Here is a 13,324-nt window from a genome sequence, read left to right on the forward strand (position 1 = left end):
TTTTCAATAAATGATGCTGGTGTGACTGGATATCTATAGACAAAAAAGAAAAAAAAAAGGGCAACAAAACCCCTTTAACTTAAACATCACATCTTATACAAAAAGTAGCTCAAAATGTATCATCAACCTAAATGTAAAATTATAAAACTTCTAGGAAAAAAATAGGAAAAATCTTCAGGACCCAGAAGTAGGCAAAAGGTTACGAAACATGAAGACACCAAAAGCATTATCCATAAAAGGAAAATTTGATAAATTCAATTTAAGCACAATGTAAAGTGTTCGTTCTATGAAAGACTGACTCTGTTAAGAGGATGAAAAGACCAATGACTGAGTGGGAGAAGATATTTGCAAGTCATTTATCTGACAAAGGAATATTATCTAGAATAGATGAGGATTTCTCCAAACTTGGCAGTGAAAAGGAGAACCACCCAATTATAACAAGGGCAAAAGGCATGAACAGACATTTCACTGGAAAGGACAGACAGGTGGCAAATAAGCACATGAAAAGATAAACATTACTAACCATCAGGGAAATTCAAATTCAAATCCCAATGAGATATCGTTACAGGGACACCGGGGTGGCTCAGTGGTTGAGCACTCTGGCTCGGGTTGTGATCCCGGGGTCCTGGGATCAAGTCCCACATCGGGCTCTCTACAGGGAGCCTGCTTCTCCCTCTGCCTGTGTCTCTGCCTCTCTCTGTGTCTCTCATGAATAAATAAATAAAATCTTTTTTTTTTTTTTAAGATTTATTTATTTATTTATTCAGAGAGAGTGAGAGAGAGGCAGAGACACAGGCAGAGGGACAAGCAGGCTCCACGCAGGAAGCCTGAAGTGGGACTTGATCCTGGATCTCCAGGATCACACCCTGGGCTTCAGGCGGCACTAAACCACTGCGCCACCAGGGCTGTCCAATGAAATCTTTTTTAAAAGAGAGAGAGATCGTTACATATCTATCAGAATGGTTAAAATAAAAGATAATAGCGATACAAAATGCCGGCAAGGATGTGGAGAAACTGGATCACTCACATGTTGCTGTGCTATAGGAATGTAAACTGATACAGCCCTTCTGGAAACCAGTTTGGGTTTCTTAAAAAACTAAACATGTAACTCCCATATGACCCCAGCAACTGTGCTCCTGAGCATTTCTCCCAAAGAGATAAAGAATTATGTTCTGGGTGCTTGGCTGGCTCAGTCAGTTAGGCCTCCGACTCTTGATTTTGGTTCAAGTCATGATCTTGGGGTCGTGAGATTGAGCCCCGTGGTGGGCTCCACGCTCCTTGGGTGGGGAGGGGGGTCTTCTGGAGATTCTCTCTCTCCCTCTTCTCTCACTCTCCTCCTGCTTGTGCTGTCATTCTCTCTCTCTCAAATAAATAAATCTTAAAAAATAAAAAAGAATTATCTTCACACAAATACCTGTACACATATAGCAACTCTATTCATAATAGTCCCAAACTGGAAACAATTAAAATGGCCTTCAACAGGTAAATGATGACACAAAGTGGTGGACCCATGTCACAGAATACTACTAATCACTAAAAAAGAATGAAATATGGATACGGGGACGCCTGGGTGGCTTAGCAGTTGAGCGTCTGCCTTTGGCTCAGAGCTTGATCCTGGAGTCCCGGGATCAAGTCCCTCATCGGGCTTCCTACATGGAACCTGCTTCTCCCTCTGCCTGTGTCTCTGCCTCTCTCTGTGTCTCTCATGAATAAATAAATAAAATCTTAAAAAAAAAAAAAGAAATATTGTTACATGAAATGACCTGGATGAGTCTCTGAAGAATTACGTTGGATGAAAAAAGTCAATTCCAACAGGTGATATGATTCCATTTGATTGGAATTATTCCTTTTATATGACATCCTTGAAGTGACAAAATTACAGAAACAGAACAATTGGTGGTTGCCCTGGGGGGTTAAGGAGGTAGTGGGGTTCCGAGGAAGGAAGTCAGTGTCATTTTCAGAAGGCAGTGGGAGAGATCCTGCAGTGGTGGATATGCTGTACATCTTGACTGCATCGCTCTCAATATCCTGGTTGTGATATTGAACTATAATTTTACAAGACATTACCATGGTGGGGTGGGGGGAACTGGGTTCAAGATGCACAGGATTTCTCTGTAGTATTTCATATAACTGCATGTGAATCTACAATTATCTCAAAATAAAAAATCTAACTTAAAAATAAAAGTAAAAAGTAAGTAAAGATTTTTAAAAATATTATATTTATTTATTCATGATAGACATAGAAAGAGAGAGAGAGAGAGAGAGACACAGGCAGAGGGAGAAGCAGGCTCCATGTGGGGAGCCAGACAGGGGACTCCATCCCGGGTCTCCAGGATCGGGCCCTGGGCCAAAGGCAGGCGCCAAACCGCTGAGCCACCCAGGGATCCCAGTAAAAAAATTTTTTTTTAAAGATGTGCCTTCCTGCTTAAAATTCTCCAACAGCTTTATGCTGCCCTGGATGGTCTGAACTTCTTGCTGTCTGTGGCCGCTGCAGCCCTGCGGGGCCTGCCACCACCTCCTCCTCTCGCTCACTCTGTCCCAGGCCCCCAGGTGTCCTCCGCGCTTCTCACCCGAGAGGCTCCCTGGCCTGGAACAGGCTCCCCTCCTCGGTCTTGGCCACCTTTACTCATTCTTCAAGTCTCTGCACAGATTTCCCTTTACCCTCCCCAACTCTCCAGAAGGAGCAGGTCCCCCGTTTCTGTCCCAGCATGCAGTCCCTCTGAGGCCACAGGCCGGACTTCACCCCCTCCCCTCATGTCACTTGTGATGACTTGGAGCCCGCGTGTAAGGCCGGCCATGGCACGCGTGTTGGGGGGACACCAGGACAACGGCTCGGAGACAACCACTGCGAGTTGCGGTGCCATCATTCCGGCCAGAACACCTGCCGAGTTAGCAGCAGCGCTCAAGACTGCCCGGCTGCCTCTCCTGCGTCACCACGGGGGGTGTGAGCTGTGCGACCATCGTGTGGCAGCCCCTCCCAAAGCTAAACACCCACCCCCCCGTGGTCTAGCTTCCATACCTGGGCAAATACCCGAGGAGCAGGAGGGCTTATGTCCACGGAAGGCAGAAGCACAAAAATTCACAGCAGCATTATTCGTGGTAACCCTAACTGCAAACAACCCAAATGCCCACCGACGGGTAAATGGGTGAATCATGACATATTCATGCAGTGAAATACCGTAAAGCAGCAGATTCTCAAACATGTTGACCCCATGGCACTCAGTAATTATGGAGGACCACACAGAGCTTTCATATCTGTGGGCTATAGCCACTGACATTCACCAGGTTAGGAATTAACTCTAAAGTTTAAGAAATAGATGTTTCCACTGGTTGAAAATAACAATTACATATACATTATGTATTTATGTCAATAACCTATTTTTATAAAAATAACCGTATTTACCAACACACACATACATATACACACACTAATTAGTGACAAGAATGGCATTGGTTTTACATTTTTGCAAATCTGTTTGTTATCTGGCATAATCAAGAGCAGCTCGTTCTCTTGTCCACTTCTTCATTCAGTCCACTGAGATATATTGAGCAGCCTCTGGAAAACTCTAGCGTACACTCGTGAGAAAACCAGAGTGGAAAGGCAAATGGCATTTTAAGACTTATTTATTTGAGAGAGAGAGAGAAACAGAGAGAGAGAGAGAAAGACAGGCAGGAGGGGCAGGAGGAGGGAGGGGGCGATCCACACTGAGTGTGGAGACTGACGCAGGGCCCCATCTCAAGACCCTGAGGTCACCACCTGAGCTGAAACCAAGAGTTGCACACTTAACCAATTGAGCCACCCAGGTGCCCCACAAATGACATTTTAGTATTATTGTGAAAATCCTTTTGATCTCTCAGACACCCTTAAAGGGTGTTGGAGTCCCTCAGGGGCCCCCAGATGACACTTTGAGAACCACTACACAGAGCTGCAACAACAAATAGCTCCTGTGTTGGGGGCACTTGGGGGGGCTCAGTTGGCGAAGCTTCTGCCCTCGGCTCGGGTCATCGTGGGGTCCTGGGATAGAGCTCCGAGTCGGGCTCCCTGCCCAGCGGGGAGCCTGCTTTCCCCTCTCCCTGTCCCCCGTCCATCTGCCGCTTGTGCTCTCTCTCTTTCAAATAAATAAGTGAATAAAATCTTTTTTAAAAAAGCTTCTGTATTTAGCAAAAGAACCTAGACATCAAAAAATATATGCTGAATAATTCCCTCCAGAGGAAGTTGAAGAATGAGCAAATTAGTGTAAGATGAGAGCAGGTAGGACAGTGGCTACCTAGGTGGGCGCGTAGACTTGGAGGCGAGTGGGAACTTCCGGGGGGCCGGGAATATTCTCTCTCCGGACCTTGGGGTGCTGATCCAGCTGTTTTCCCGTGTAAGGCTTCCTCAAGCTGCACGCTTAAATTGGCACGTGCTGCCCCCTTTCCTGTACGATTGTTACACGTCAATAAGAAAGAAAAATGATGATCAGACTCTTACTCCCTGAACTTGGCTTCAGCTGTATTAGAAATGTCAGCGTGTGATGCCCTTGAGCGTGTAAGAGCCCAGATCACCCTCATCCAGCCAGGGCAAACCTGGGAGGTCTCAAGACCCCCACCTGGCAATGACACCACTGGATCAAGGAGACCCAGTCCCTGGGGGACGCACAGGTGGCCTGGATGACACACACCCCTTTGCCCAATGCCTGGCCCCAGGCAGGGGTGCCTGCGTGTCTGGAGGGCCGGAGAGGGCATTTGGTTTTATTCACCCTCGTGAGTCTCTTGGGGCCTAGGCCATGACCAAGTCTCTGCTGGAAAGAGAAGAACGTCTTCTTAGTCCTAACTCAGGCAGGAACTAGACATTTAGTCTTGGTGTATTCAGATGAAGACAGTTATGCACCGGCCCTGGAATCCTCTACAGCCCCTCCTTCCCACAGTTTATAATTACATGGGCCAAAGTTCCTTCGTGGACGAGGCCCTGGAGAATCTGCCCATCCTCTCTTGAATCTTTCTACTACGTTCCCACTTTTGTCCTCCCTGCTCCAGCCAGTCCAGCAGACTCAGTGTCCCTCAAACATGCTGGTGCACTCCCACCTCAGGGCCTTTGCACATGCTGCTGCCTTTGCTCTGACCTTTACTCAAATATCCTCATGGCTCCCTCCCTCGCCTCCTTTCTGTCATTATTCCAGGGCTTGGCACACTTTGGCCCAAATCAGCCCAATGCCATTGTTTGTCAATGAAGCTCTACTGGAACATGGTCTTACTCCTGAGTTTGTGGATTGTCTTTGGCTGCTTTTGTGCCACAATGGCAAAATTAAAGAGTTGTGACAGAGGCTGTATGGCTCACAAAGCTCAAAATATTTAGTATCTGACGCTTTACAAAAAAAGTTTGCTGAGCCTGGCTTTAATCCCATCTTACCTTCTCAATGAGCCCTCCCCAGTCCCACTTAAATCTAAAATTTTAGTCCCTTCGATCAATTCCACATTGATCAAAAACTGTTTGTTTCCTCTCTTTTATACTCCCCAGCACCTGTATATATAAGCCACCTATGTGTCATATTTGTTGTCTGTTCCCCCACTGGAGGTCAGGTGAGTCATCTGTTTTGTTCCTTGGTGTACCCCCATTGCTACAAGAGTGGCATTTTGGTCAGGGCTCCATCGAGTGAATGAAGGAAATTGTTGATGTGCAGAACCGTTTATTTCATTTCTGTCTCCCTAAACTTTCAGCATTGTAAGCACCAGGGTGGGGCCCACATCTTTCACTGCTATAAGGGCTGTCCAGCATGGTGACTGCCACTCAACCCATGCTCCATAAAGACCCAAGCATGGAAGGATCGAAGGGATGATCGTGCAAGAGGTTGTGTGTGTATGACAGGATGCTAACGAGAAAACTTGTTAGAAATAGAATTCAGTGGGGTACTTTTTAGATTTTATGTATTTATTCATGAGAGACACAGAAAGAGAGGCAGAGACACAGGCAGACGGAGAAGCAGGCTCCCGTGGGCAACCCTGTGTGGGACTCGATCCCAGGACCTCAGGATCATGACCTGAGCCAAAGGCAGACGCTCAACCGCTGAGCCACCCAGGTGTCCCATAGAATTCAGTGTTTGTCAGTCCTTTACATCAGTAGGAATGACACTTGGGACTTGAGTCCAGGATTCTCAAACCCATGCTCTTCCATTCTATTGTTTTTACAAAGAGATTTCCAGGAAGAGGCTCTCCAATGTGTAGGGCACTTCGGTTTACAAAGCAACATCACTTTGTCCCAGCCTTACAGCCTTCCTGTGCTATGAGCTGACCCCCAGCATCGACTCTCCTTCTTTCACCCTCCCTCTGCCAGGCCCCTAGACTCCCCATCCCCTCCCTGTTACCCCCTCCATGGCTCTGCTCCTTCCTTCTCCTGGGGAATCCCGGAACCTAGGCTTCTTTCCTTCATCAGATGCTGGCATCTGGACAGAGAGCAGCTTGCACCCCAGCCATCAGCACCTCAAGGTAGCTCACTGGTGTTTGCCAGGTACCAAGTGTCAGGGGATAGGCTTGGGCCAGCTCCTGTCTTTGAGGAGCTGACGGGCAGGCAGGTACAGGAAGCAAGGCAATAGAAGCCAGGTATCAGGGAGGGGCACCATAGGGCAGGACCTCAGAAAAATGATGTGTCGTGCCAGCCACTTGTACCCTAAAAAGCCTCCCTGATCCTCCATGGGCTGAGACCTTGTCCTCTCCCTACCTGGATCTCCCTCTGACCATGTCGCATGTGGCCTGCCCTGCTCCCACATGTGCCCCAAGAACCTGATGTTCTCCTGTCCTGTGGGGCCACAAGTCCCTTGGAGCTCCCAGGAACATGGGAAAATAATGAGCTTCAGGTTCTAACCCTGGTCCTGCCATCTCTCTGAGCCTCAATTTCTTCATTTATAAAAGGTAGAAAATTGGGCCTACAATAAGAAATTAAAATAAGATGAAGTGTGTAAGTAATCCAGGATGAAGTGTGTAAGTAATCCAGGAGGTTAAATCTTGTGGATTTATGTCTCACATTTGTGGAGGCCGAGAAAAATTAAGGCCATCCCACCTAAAGTTTAGCATTAGCACAAGTACAGCCATCTTAGGCCCCTGTGAATAAGAGCTGAACTTTACGGGAAAAACTGCAGAATGTCCCCAATGTCCTTGGCAGAGAATCCCATATCAGAAAGACAACAGAGCCCAGCCCATAGTAGAAAGTCCCATATTAGAATGAGAACAGAGCTCAATGCCCTTAAGCCCCATATCAGAATGTAAACAGAACTTGAGAAATTCCTCCACCCCTTCTGAAAATCTCCTAGACCAGCCTATAAAAAACCCAGCTGTAACCCACTTCGGGGCCCAAGTCCCTGCTCCGCTGTTTCGGGTACACTTGGACCCAAGCTCGAGCTTGCTAATAAACCCTCGTGCGCTTGCCTCGGTGTCAGCTCCTTGGTGGTTTCTTGGATTCACAATCTTGGGCACAACAACATTTATTTTCTCTTCCTTCAAAACCTGCTGAAAATACAGTAAGGAAATGAAAAAATTTACAATACTCAAGTAGCCCTGCTCTGCCCATTTTTGTATCTTGTTTGTTTGTTGTGTTAAAACAAACACAAATTATCTCCAACAAGTTGTGCCACTATAGTCGGGTTTTCTGTTCTGTGGAGCAGAGCACACTTCTGACCCATTGGCCACAGGCCCACCTGGTCCACAAAGCTCCGAAACAAGTTTCAGAGCCTTCTTCCAAATTGGAATAAATTAGTAGCAGGTGTTTGAAGAAAGCCTCAAACTCATGAGACAGTAACAAAAACAAATAAACAAACAAATGGAGAAAATAGAGATAATGCAGGAAACAGAAGAAAACATCACAATTCTAATCTGAGGCCTCAAAGAACTAAGAGAAGATATGCATTCACAAAGCAAAACAAAATGAAAACAGAAATACTGCGTGCTAGGGCGCCTGGGTCACTCAGTTGGTTAAGCATCTGCCTTTAGCTCAGGTCATGATCCCAGGGTCTTGGGATCAAGTCCTGTATTGGGCTCCCTGATCAGTGGGAAGTCTGCTTCTCCCTCTGCTTCTCCCTCTCCTTCTGTCCCCCAAACCACAGCTCATGTTCTCTCTCTCGCTCAAATAAATAAATAAATCTTAAAAAAATACTGCATGCTATTAAAAAGGAACAATTGACTCAACAATAAGAAAACAATAAGAAATAAACAATAAGAAAACAACCTGATTTAAAAATGGGCAAAAGATCTGAACAGACACTTCACCAAAGAAGGCGTGCAGACAGCAAATAAGCATATGAATATTCTTATTGAATATGCTCCTTGTCATATGTCATTTGGGAATTGCAAAAAATTTTTTGGGGGGGATTGTAAATTAAAACAACAAAAGCTACACACCTATTAAAGAGCAAAAATCCAAAACAGTGACACTACCAAATGCTGGCAAGGATGTGAAGCAACAGGAATTCTCATTCATTGCTGGTGGGAGTGCAAGATGATACAACTACTTGGGAGGACAGCTCAGCAATTTCTTACATAACTAAACATACTCTTATCACGTGACCCAGCAATCACACTCCTTGGTATTTGCCCAAATATAGCAGCTTCATTCACAATTGCCCAAACCTGGAAGCCGCCAAGATGTCCTTCCAGAAGTGAATGGATAAACTGTGGTATATCCAGACAATGGGATCTTACCAATGCTAAAAAGCAATGAGCGACCAAGCCATGAAAGACACGGAGGAACACTTAAATGCATATCGCTTAGTGGAAGAAGTTCCTCTGAGAAGATTACATCCTATATGATATCATGGAGAGGAAAAATTATGGAGACAATAGAAAGATCTGAGGTTGCCGGGGGTGGGGGGATGAATCAGTGGAGTGCAGAGGATTCTTAGGGCAGTAAACTATTCTATATGATATTTTAATGGTGGGATGCCATTATACATCCATCCAAACCCACAGAATGCACAACACCAATAGGGTGCCTGGGTGGCTCAGGAGGTTGGGCGGCCAACTCTTGGTTTCAGCTGATCTCAGGGTCCTGTGATCAAGCCTGGTGTTGGGCTCCATGCTCAGCGGGCAGTCTGCTTGACGGTTCTCTCTCCCTCTGCCCCTCCCTCCACTTCTCTAATTTTTCTATCGCTCTGTTGAGTGCTCTTTCTCAAATAAATAAAGTTTATTTATTTTATTTTTTAAAATACTTTTATGTATTTATTCATGAGAGATACAGCGAGAGAGAGAGGCAGAGACCTAGGCTGAGGGAGAAGCAGGCTCCCCACAAGAAGCCTGATGTGGACTCCATCCCAGATCCCGGGATCATGCCTTGGGCCAAAGGTAGATCCAGGCGTCCCACAAATAAACAAATTTTAAACGAAAAAAATGTGCAACACCGAGAATGAACCCTAATATAAACTATGGACTTTTGGTGATGATGATAAGTCAATGTAGGCCCATCCATTGTCATAAATGTCCCACTCTGCTAGGGGATGATTGTGAGGGCAGGGGGTATAGGGGAAACCTCTGTACCTTCCTCTCAGTTTTGCTGTGAACTTAAAAGTCCTCTAAAAAATACGGACTATTTTTTTTAAAGGAGCAATTTTTGAACTGTACACTTATGATGGGTAGATTTTACTATATGTAAATTATGCTTCCCAATAAACCCTTAAAACAAGAAGGAACTGGAAAATAAAAATAACGTGAAAGCTAATTCTTTAGTCAATAAGAATGGTGGACCGGAAGGGTGTGTTCCAGAAATCAGAATTAAAAACACAGAGATAGAAAATGTCAGGCAAAAGATAAGAACAAACAAGGATCAATCTGGGAGGTCCAGGGATACCTGGGTGGGTCAGCGGTTGAGTATCTGCCTTCAGCTCAGGGTGTGATCCCACGGTCCTGGGATTGAGTACCACATCAGGCTCCCTGCAAGGAGCCTGCTTCTCCCTCTGCCTGTGTCTCTGCCTGCCTCTCTCCCTGTGTCTCTCATGAATAAATAAATAAAATCCTAAAAAAAAAATTGGGGAGGTCCAGCATCCAACTAATAAAATTCTCAAAAAGAGAACAGAGGGTCACCTGGCTAGCTCAGTTGGTGGAGCATGAGACTCTTGATCTTGAGGCCGTAAGTTTGCGTCCCATGTTGGATGCAGAGATTACTTAAAAATAAGTAACCAGGCGCCCTAGCGCGCAGTATTTCTGTTTTTTAAAGATTAAAAAAGGGAGAGCAAGAACAAAGAACATGGAGAAGAAGAAAGCAGTTAAAGAAGAGGTAATAGAGCAACACATTCTCAGAATGAGGACACAGCCTCCAGTGTGGAAGGGCCCCCAAGTGGCCACATAATGAAATGGAAAAGACCCACCCCCAGGACTCAAACACCAGGGTGGGGACTGCTGTTTTGCAATAAAGGGCTTTTCAGCCTTTTTTCCCCCCAACTATGTGCATGCATTCATTTATTTAAAAAAACAAAACCAACCTTTTATCTGTGTGCTTCTTGCCTGGGATCCTGCATGCACGTCTCTCACACATCAAAATAAAATCAAGCACCCAAAGTTACACAAATCCCAGGCGGTAAACAAAAAATGGAAGAGAAGATTGTATCTGAACATATCCTGACTCCAAAGACCTCAGGGTCTCAAGGTCAGCTTCAAATGTCTTAGCCTGGCATTCAATACCCTCCTTTCATCTCCAACCTGCTGTTTCTCTTGGCCATGCTCTGAGCTCCATCCACTGAACTTGCCCTAAACTACCAAAAAAAGTGGGGACAGGCACAAATCCCTCTTAATTTTGCCCTTTACAAGGAAGGAAAATATGGGGAGTGAGGGAAGTGAGAGCTCATGATGGACCGTGGACCCCAAGCCAGCCATCACCCCTTCTCACTATGGCCTCCTTGCCCACCCCAGCCCCTGCCCCCACCCTTGCTTTCTTTCTTACTACTTGTCATCATTTCACTTATTGTCTTCCCTCTCTAGCTCCAAGAGGGCTGCGTCTGCTCCCTGCTGCCCATATAGGGATTAAACGGTGCCCGACGTATCCTACTAGGTGCTCAAGGGACACATCGTCCCTGGGCCAATGGCCCCACACACCCTGCCCTCTTCCCAACAGCCTCTCCCCCAGCACCTGCAGAGACTGTATGGGGGCCTTGTCTTTAGCTGTTGCCTCAGATACCCCACTGGCTGCTGGGCTTATAGAGCAAAACCAGATGAGTCCTTGGAGAAACCAGGGTCCTGGCAAGAAACAAAGGCAGACTCGGCTGTTTTGTCTCATTTTTAAGGGAATTTAATGAAGGGACTACTTACGTGGGTGTGGGCATTTAGGAAGCCAGCATGGGGTGCTGGAGCACCCTGGGACTAGTGATGGGTGGGTGGGGGGCTTACCATCCCAGGCTGCAGGGGTAAGGGGAGGAAACGGAGGTATTGGGCCAGTGAAGTGGGTTATGGCAGGAGCTGTCATTGTTGGTGGGGACAGCCTTTGCTGAAACTGTGGTCCTGGGAATGACAGGAGCGAGGGAGAAACACCCCAACCTCTCTCTTCTTCCACCTCCTCTTGATTCCGCCTGTTGGCCAAATCCAGCCAGAGGCCAGGGGCCATGGGAACACAGTGATGCCCGGGGCATCACCACTAGAGCAGGACAGAGAAAGGTGGGGTAGCAAGGCAAATGCCAAGTGGGTAGGCAAGTGACCCAAGCAAGGCCAGGGGGTCGGATGCTCCCCCTCCTGGAATCTGGCTCTCAAGCAAAGACACGGCCTGTCCAGTGAGTAACATCATCCTGACACACTGTCGCCATGACGAGACCACCACTGAGGACCACCTGCCTCCCAGAGCCTTGGCGCAGCCTCAGCTCCCACCCGCCCCCAGTCAAGCTAGTTCTCCTCAACTCACAGGCCCTGAAAGTCTCGACAAAGTTGGTCAGTTGGTGTCTGCTGGGGGGTCTTTTTCAAAGAGATCATGGGCAGAAAAAGGCCAAGAGTGAAGAACCAAGCTGAGGGCTTTGCAGCCCAAGCCAGAGCCACTATGACTCAGCACTGTGCTTGCTAAGTCACCACCAACCAGTCAGAGAACCTAGAAGCCAGAGGCCTCCGGGGTCACTACCATCCCAGGAGTGAATTCTTCATCCTCCTGCCTCTTAAATCAGTATCTCCCCAAATGAAGCCCAAGGTAATGCATTTGATTGGCTACTCCAAGGTCACGTGCCTACAACAGACCTGTAAGCAGGCCTGGAAGAGCGAGCACCTGCATTCCAGTTAGGGGGGACGCCCAAACATGGGAAGATTCCCACCACGGGCAGCCAACAAACATGCCTGCTAACTAAATATATGTTTGTTTGCTTTTTACTATATCAGAGTATCTCCTTCAGACAGCATCTTCACAGAGGTGTTGCTGACTCTTAGGCTGTGGCACCAAACCTTTTTCTCTGAAGAGTTAAACTAAGAGAAAACATTCAGCAAACAGAGTGCCTACTTTGCCACACCTACATACCTGCTTGTGGGGTCGGGAAAGAAGAAGAGGAAAAAAAAGTGCAACTAAGAGGCAAAATATGATTGAAACCTCATTGCTTATTTTTTTGTCCCTGCATTTGCTTATTAGTTGTATTTTACACATTTTATTATTTGTTTTGATGACTGATTTTTCATCATTTTCTTATTTGTAGCCAGTGCTAAAATTAGCTGGCATTTGCTGAAAGGAGAGATGTATTAGGATTAGATTCAGCTGTGCATAGCCGGGAACAAACAACAGAGGCTTAAGCTAGATGAAAGTTTCTCTTCTACGTAAGTGGGGCCTAGGGAAGGGCTGTTCAGAGCTTGGCCTTGGACCTGCTCCACGAAGTCCCGAGGCACCCAGCTCCTCCCTGATTACCCTCCACCACCTTTGTCTTTTTCTGAGTGACCTCTACTCCCAACATGGAGCTCGAACTCACAACCCTGAGCTTAAGACTCAGATGCTCTACCAACCGAGCCAGCCAGGGGCGTTCACCTTCTACTGTCTCTTGGTGGGGCCCTAACCCTCACTTTTCATGATGGCAGCTGGAACTCCAGCCATCGTGCCCGGCGACAGGACAAACAGCAGGAAGATGGAATAGCTCCCTGCCTTTACAAAACTTCTGTTTGCAGCTTCATGGCCAAAAATCGGACCTGTGGTCCCACCAATGGAGGCTGGACAATCAGCCTTATTACCACTTAGGACTGAGAGAGATTGGATATTGAGAGGCAGGCAACTAACTCTTCCACAGACAAGGATAAGAATCACATCGAAGACAATCCATTCATGTAAGGACGATCACGAGGCTCCTGACGATGAGATAGCTCCTATTTATTAGTTACTGATTGTAGGCATAGCTGTGTGTTGTTGCTTATGTAGGCA

Source organism: Canis lupus, chromosome 5, assembly GCF_011100685.1.
Source record: "Canis lupus familiaris isolate Mischka breed German Shepherd chromosome 5, alternate assembly UU_Cfam_GSD_1.0, whole genome shotgun sequence".
Classification (NCBI taxonomy): domain Eukaryota; kingdom Metazoa; phylum Chordata; class Mammalia; order Carnivora; family Canidae; genus Canis; species Canis lupus.